We start from the raw sequence: 8,263 nt of genomic DNA, 5'->3' as shown, positions 1-8,263 counted from the left end.
GAACATTTAGTGTTTATTGGTAACATGTATCTGTATACATATGTACAATATAGTCCGGACTAGGAGCTAATTCCGTGCTTACTTTTACACAAGTCTCTAGATCATGTCTGCTCCATGTCCTAACTTGTATGCTCTGTGTGCAAGTCTCTTGTAATGTGACTCTTTACATCGCACTGTGGGCGGTGTTGTTCTCCAGTCCCACATTAACTCTTCCTGTGCCAAACACCCTTATACTATAGAAGCCGCTGCATTTCTTTCCAGACCCACTTTGCAAAAGCACATTCCAGAGAATAAAAGCAAAATACTGCAGATGCTGGAAATCTGAAATAAAACCAGAAAGTGCTGGAAAAACTCAGCAGGTCTGACAGCATATGCAGAGAGAGAAATGGAGTTAATGTTTCAAATTGAATATGACTACTCTTCGGAACCCAGAGTTAAATGTAAAAAAGCAATACTAGTGGGGGATCTGATAAGGAGCAGGAGTAGACCATATGGCCTGTCAAGCCTGCTCCGCTATTCAATACAATCATGGCTGACCTTCGTCTTCAACTCCACTTTCTTGCCTGCTCCCCAAATCCATTGCTTCCATTAGATCAAAATTCTGTGTATCTCAGCCTTGAACATACTCAATGATGGAGCATCTACAACCCACTGGAATAGAGAATTCCAAAGATTCACAACCCTATGAGTGAAGAAATTTTCCTCATCTCAGTCCTAAACGATCAACCTTTTATCATGAGCATATGCCCTTGTGTTCTAGATTCCTCAGCCAGAGGAAACAACCTCTCAATGTATACCCTGTCAAGCCCCTTCAGAATCTTATATGTTTCAATGCAATCAACTCTCATTCTTCTAAGCTCCAGAGAATATAGACCCAATTTGCTCAGCTACTCATCATAGGGACAAACCTAGTGAATCTTCGCTGTATTGCCTTCAATGCAAATCTATCCTTCCTTAAATATGGAGACCAAAACTGCACACAGTACACCAGGTGTGGTCTCAATTGCAGCAAGACTTCCTTATTCTGGTACTCCAGCCCCTTGCAATAAGGGCCGAAATGCTATTTGCCTTCCTAATTGCTTGCTGTACCTGCGTGCTAACTTTCTGTGTTCCTTATATGAATGCACCCAAATCCCTCTGAACATTAACCTTTACAAGTTTTACCCCTTTTAAAAAATACTTTGATTTTCTATTCTTATGACCAAAATGAATAACCTCACATTGTTGGCATTGACTTAACTTGTCTATATCTCTTTGTAGCTCCTTTGTGTCCTCCTCACAGCTTGCATTTCCACCTTGCTTTATATTGTTAGCAAACTTATATATATTACTGTCTGCCCCTTCATCTAAATCATTAATATAGATTATATATAGCAGGGGCCCCAGCACTGATCCTTGTGGCACTCCACTAGTCAGGGCTTGCCAACTTAAAAATGTCCCATTTATGCTTACTCTTTGTTTCCTATCCATTAACCAGACCTCTATCCATGCTGATATATTATATCTCTTTGCAGCTTCTTTGTGTCCTCCTCACAGCTTGCATTTCTATCTAGCTTTGTATTGTCAGCAAACTTAGATACATTACTCCCTGCCCCTTCATCTAAGTCATTAATATGGATAATATATAGCTAGGACCCCAGCACTGATCCTTGTGGCACTCCACTAATCAGGGCATGCTAACTTAAAAATGCCCCATTTATGCTTACTATTTGCTTCTTGTCCATTAACCAATCTTCTTTCCATGCTCATATAGTACTCCCCAATCCATGAGCCCTTATCTTGCCTATTAACCATTTGTGTGGCACCTTGTTGAATGCATTTTGGAAATGCAAGTATACTACATCTACTAGTTCCCCTTTATCTACCCTACTAGGTACATCCTTAACAATCTCTAATAAATTTGTCAAACATGACTTCCCTTTTGTAAAACCATGTTGATTTTGTCTGATCATGCTATGATCTTCTAAATGCATTTTTAAGACTTACTTAAATACATTATTAAAACTTAGTTAATAATAGATTCAAGCATTTTCCTGACAACTTATATCAGGCTAACTGGCCAGTGGTTTCCTGTTTTCTCTCTCCCTCCTTTCTTGAATAGTGGTACTACAGTTGCTATCTTCCAATGGATGCTAGGACCATTCCAGAATCTAGGGAATTTTAGAAAATCATAGCCAGAGCATTCATTGTCTCTTCAGCTCCTGGGGATTTGTCAGATTATAGTCCCTTAAGTTTCTCCAGTACTTCTTATCTGCTGATACCAGTTACCTTAATTTCCTTAATCTTTTTAGCCCACAATTTCTGGTACGTAATTTGTGTCTTCCACATTGAAGACAGACACAAAATATTTGATCAATGTCTTGGTCATTTCCTCATTCCCCATAATAATTTCTGTTGCCTCTGCTTCTAAGGGACCAACATTTACTTTAGCTACTCTTTTCATTTTTGGTATCCTTGTGAAAGATCTTACAATCTGATTTCTTTTTACTTCTGGCTGGTTTATTCTCGTATTCTATTTTTTCTCCTTTTATTCAACGTTTTGGTGACTTTTGCTGGTTTCTAAAACAATCCCAATCATCAAACTTACTGCTATTCTTTACAACATTATAAGCCTCTTCTTTAAATCTAATACTATTCTTAACCTCCTTAGTAAGCCACAGATGGATCTTTCTTGCCGAGTTTTTGTTTTTTTAATGGAATGCATTTTTGTTGAACATTTTGAATTGTTTCTTTAAATGTTTCCCACTATTTATTTACCACCATACATTTTAATCTATTTACCCAAGCCCCCCCCTCATACCTATGTGGTTGACTTTGTTTAAGATTCTTGTTTGTGACTGGAGTATATCGCTTTCAAACTTAATATGGAATTCAATTGTATTATGATTACTATTTCCCAGTGCATCTTTTACGATGAGATTATCAATTAACCCTGCCTCGTTACACAATACTAGATCTAAAATAGCTTCATTTCTAGTTGGTTCCATAACATATTACTCCAGGAAACTGTCATGAAAGCTTTCTACAAACTCATCTTTCAGACCACCTTTGCCAATTTGATTGATTGAAGTCTGCCACAATTATTACATTGCCTTTGTTACAAACTCCAAAAAATTCTTCTTTAATGTTCTGCCCAATGGCATAACTACAGCTAGGAGGCCTATTAACTACTCCCTCCAGTGTTTTCTGACTTTTGATATTCTTAATCGCCACCCATACTGATTAGACTTCATTATCTCCTGAGCTAGAATCCTTTCTCACTAATATCCTTAGGTCATCCTTTACTATCAGGATACCTCTTCTCCTTTTTCATTCTGCCTCTCTTCAAAATGTTGTGTATCTTGGAATAATTATTTCCCAAACTTGGTCACCTTGTAACCATGTCTCTGTCATGGCAATTAGATCTAAACTATTTATCTTTATTTGTGACACTAATAGTCGTTAAGTCATATGGAACTTGAGTATTGCTGAAAAAAGAGACATGCTACCTAAGATTTTTGTCATGCACTCATCAGGATAGCTCGCAAGAAATTATCAAACTGTAACGGGGGAACAACAATTTATACTGCATGAGAAGAGAGTGCTGATTGGTTGGCAAGTGGAATCTGATTGGTAGAGGCATTGCCATGGAGAATGCAGCATGGAGAAGTTAGCTACCCAGCTTTGTTCAAATTCAAACTGGGCATGTTGACTCTGATTGGTCAGTGCATTGCCCTAGGGAATGAATAACCAATGAATGAATGAATGTACCACTAGTTCACCTATCTTATTGTGGATGCTTCATGCATTCAGATAGAGTCTTTAATTTTATTCTTTTCCTATTATTTCCTGCATGGACCTTACTCACTGATGCACTATTAATGTTAAACTTTCTGTCCTTTTCTGTCGCATTCTGCTTTTGTTTGCCCACATGCTTGTCTTTACCCATAATCACTAAATGGTTCTTTTGCCTCGGCTTTTCTCTTTGGATTTCTAAATCTCCCTTCACATGAACTCTCCTGACCCCCTGTTCATTTGAAGCCCTATCCACAGCCCTAGTTTAAGGCCTATCCACAATGATTTGCCAGGACACTGGTCCAAACTGGTTTAAGTGGAGCCTATTCCAACAGAACAATTCTTTCTTTCCTGAGCACTGATGCTCAGGAAAGTGAATTGAAACCACTTCTTCTCATCCCATTCTTAGAGCCATGCATTTAATTTTCTAATCTGCTTGACCCTATGCCAGGTAACAATCCAGAGATTATCACAGGACCACTAACGCACAATAGCAGCAGTGTGTACCATCTACAAGATCCACTGCAAAAATTTACCAAGGCTCCTTTGACAGCACCTTCCAAACCCACAACTGTTACTATCTAGAAGGACAAGGGCAGCAGACACATGGGAACACCACCACCTGGAAGTTTCCCTCCAAGCCACTCACCATCCTGACTTGGAACTTTATCACCATTCTTCACTGTCACTGGGTCAAAAGCCTGGAACTCCCTTCCTAACAGCACTATGGGTGTAGTACACCACATGGACTGCAGCAGTTCAAGAAGGCAGCTCACCATCACTTTCTCAAGGGCAATTAGAGATGGGCAATAAACGCTAGCCTAGCCAGTGACTCCCACATCCTATGAATGAATAAAAAAAACTTTTAGGTTCTGCATTTTAATTCAACCCTAACTCCTCAAGCTCTCTTAGCAGAACTTCATTCCTTGCTCTACCTAAATCATTGATTCCTAAGTGGATCACGACAGCGGGATACTCCGACTCCAAGTTCATCTCCAGCGCAAGGAGATGTCCTTAATCCTGAAATAGGGCAGACAACACAGCCTTTGGGACATGTGCTCTCGGCTGCAGAGAACTGTATCTATCCCCCTGACTATACTGTCCCATTACTCCTGTTACAATCCCCATGGAGACCAATAACTTTTAAAAAGATATTTGAATTCACAGGCACAACAAGATTTCAAGTTTTAAGACTTTTAGTGTAACAAACAAACTAAAAGTAACAGTGGATAAACATTAACTTGTAGGCAACTAATATTCTAAACTAGAGAAAATATTAGGCTTATTAATGTCTTAACGTGAACGAAAGCCCCATGCCACATACATGTGTATTGCAGCATACTCTTCACAGGATTGCAGTCTTTATAGGAAACAGTCCGCAGTCACTCACAGCTTCCAATGTGTTCACATCTCCCCGTTTTTCCAAGCCGTAACATCTCATGAGTAACAAAAGTTTTTGGACAATTCCCGAAAAGATACCAGCAGTAAAGTCCACTCCGGCAATGTCTCCTGGCCTCAACTAGGGCAAATCTTCCAGAGTCTTTGGAGTTCCACTGGATGCATCTCTTCGACCAGAGACCGTCCACCCTCCCACATTTTGCCTGGTAGCTCGCCAAGGACTTGTAGCCTTCTCTACCCTGCTGACCACACCAGCTGCTGCCTTTTGTCTCTTTGAGACCTCTCTCTCTCTCTTTCTGTCCAAAATCTCAGACACAGAAAGTCTGTCCACAGTCAGCCCAGCTGCTCTTGCCTTTGTTTTCAAGTGTGAAATATGGCATGTACAATTCAATAGGCCCCCTTTGTCCCCATAGTAACGAGACAACATAGGCTAGTTGCCAGGCAGAAGTCATAGCAGATCACATAACTCTTCATTCCTCCATTTTACCTTAGATTAAAGAGACAGTCCAAAACATAATCTCATAAAACCTCGCATTCATAAAAGTACCACATTTCTTTTTTCTCTTCCAACTTGAATGGCATCCTGAACAATTGTACCATGATCAATTTTCTCATCCACCCTGTATCCTTGCTCTCATTCACACACATAGGAAGCATTTTGTACTTGTTGGTCAAAGTCAAGGATTGATGCTCCTACATCAGTAGATTCTGCATCCCCATACCTGCCTGACTTGCAGTCACATCCTTCTGTCCCTGAGCATTGATCAACTGTAAAGTTCTACTTGATTGTTGTGATTGCCTCCCAGAACAAAGTGCCCAGGTAACTCTCCCCTTCCCTGATATCTGCAGCTCTGACTCTAGCTCAGCAATTTGGAGTCAAAGTTTCTCGAGTTGCACACACTTAACGCACACACTTAATGCTGAAATGGTTGTCTGGGACAGCAGCGCATCCCACAGATTCCCACATGTTGCAGCCATGGCACACCACCATTCCTGTCATGTCTGTCTAATTAGTTATTAATTTAGTTAGCTAAAGTAATAGGAAGTTACGGTCTCCTAGTTTTCAGACAAAGGCAGAACACTCATCAGCACTGAAATAAAGGCATAAAATGTAGTACTTCCTTTCCCTTCTGCACCAAATTTCCACATGCACAAAATTCTCGACTTAGCACTCAGTTTCACAAGTGCACTGTCTTTGGATCACACTCTCACTCACTCTCCTGCTCCTTTAGTTGTAAATGTGAGTCCTGTCGTGTGTTTCTTTCATACCAGGAACAGAACAAAACAGGTGCAGAAGCTTTTGGAAAGGGTTCAGCTGGAGCTTGTGGTGTACATGAAAGCAAATGACATAAGACAGAGAAGCATTCAGGTCCTGCAAAGAAAGTTTCAGGAGATATATTAAGAAACAGAATCTAATAGACAGATGAAGGATGTAAATGTTTGGCCAGAATTGTGATGTAGTGAGGAAGGATTTATTTTCATCAGGCATTCGCCCCAGTTCTAGAGTAGGATTTTGTTGTATTGGCAGGTTGGTCTATACTGAACAGGGCAGGGATCATTATCCTCGTGGAGAAGTTAGTTAGACTGTGACACAGGATTTAAATTATTATGACAGCAGGGGGGAGAAAAGCAAGAGAAAATAAGCTTCTGGAAGGCAAGGTAAACTTTTGGCGTATTGATAATAAGAAGATAGAAAAGTCAAAAGAGGTTAAATTAGGAGTTTTGGTTCAAAAAGAAATGACAATGTTAGAAGGCAAAAAATAAAATATTGACAAACCAAGGGAGCTAAAATGCATAGAGTATAAAAAACAAAACACAATGTTTGGAATTTTATTTTCCCTGCAGAGGCAGGCTGGGAGGCAGGGGAGGCCCGTATAATGAAAAGGTGCAGGATGGAGACCCTGTTGCCTTCCTGACTCCCCAACCCCGATTAAGTCTGGGGTAGGAAGGCTTGTTGATGGACTTCCTGCCCAGAAGCCAACTGAGGCCCGTATGTTGCCACTAATGACCCTCATCCCACTGCCACTGGTAGTCAACTAGTGACAGAAAGGGGCCACACCTTTTCACAACCCGCGAGGTAAACCCCTGACAGGTAGCCCTGCAGCATTGTTGGCGGGGGGACGGTGGGGTGTGGGTGCAGTGTGCCTTCTACTTGGGCAGCCCATGCCAAATGGAGAAACCAGCTGGTGGCAAATGCCACCCACAGATAAGGACCCCTGCCCATCCTAAAGACTAACCCCTCACCCCTTCCTCTCCAGGGCCTCTCCAAGGCCCCCCTGTCTCGCCCCAGTGAGCCTGCCTTAGCTACCTTTACCACGCTCCAGCAATAGTCCTGCAACCTGGGCCTCCTGCAATACCGACATCAACCACCGCTCCTAGTGGTGCTACAGGAAAGCTGTGTTAGGAAATAGAGATAGTTTAAGTAAATTATATTGGTTTTTGTGGGTGTTAGAAATTAGTTTTCACTTTAATGTTTAAGTTGGATTTGTATTTCTGTATTAAGAAAGGTCAAATGGAGTTTTAGTTTCACTTTAAAAGGAGCTTGCATTTCTAATGAGGTTTTTACGACTGTTGTAGCTAAGGTAAACAAACAAGGGTAAAAGAATTGGGCTGTTGCCTAGCAACAGTGGTCCAGAGAGGCAGGTCCCTCCCACAGACACTCACAGAAAAGCTAGAAACAGCAGTTTGTTTTGGAAGCTGTTGGGGTTCAGCTAGTTTTGAAGATAGCTGCCAGCGAAGCAACCTGGAAGGGACAGATAGCCAGTTCCAAGCTAAAGAAAACCCCCAAAAATCCAGGGGAGTGGAAGAGAGGAAAGGAAAGACAGTAACCTGGAAAAGGTCCTGTTAAGTGAAGTTAAGAGTGAGGGGCAGAGAATAAGGCTCCAGGCTTCACATTTAAGGAGACAAAAGCTGCAGGAAGCTGATTTAAAGTGAGAACAGCTTGCAAGAGGCAAAGAGGCCCAAAGAGACAAGTGAATGTTTGTAACTCTTTGCTAAGGATATGTAAAGCAGTAGTACTATTGTTGGCTGAGTGAGTGAGAGAGAGTGTGTGGAGGACAGCTTGAATACATGTGATGACCCCTGAGAGAAA

This window comes from Cetorhinus maximus, chromosome 19, assembly GCF_964194155.1.
Source record: "Cetorhinus maximus chromosome 19, sCetMax3.hap1.1, whole genome shotgun sequence".
NCBI lineage: Eukaryota > Metazoa > Chordata > Chondrichthyes > Lamniformes > Cetorhinidae > Cetorhinus > Cetorhinus maximus.
The sequence above is the reverse complement of the archived record's forward strand: the minus strand, read 5'-3'. Positions refer to the sequence as shown.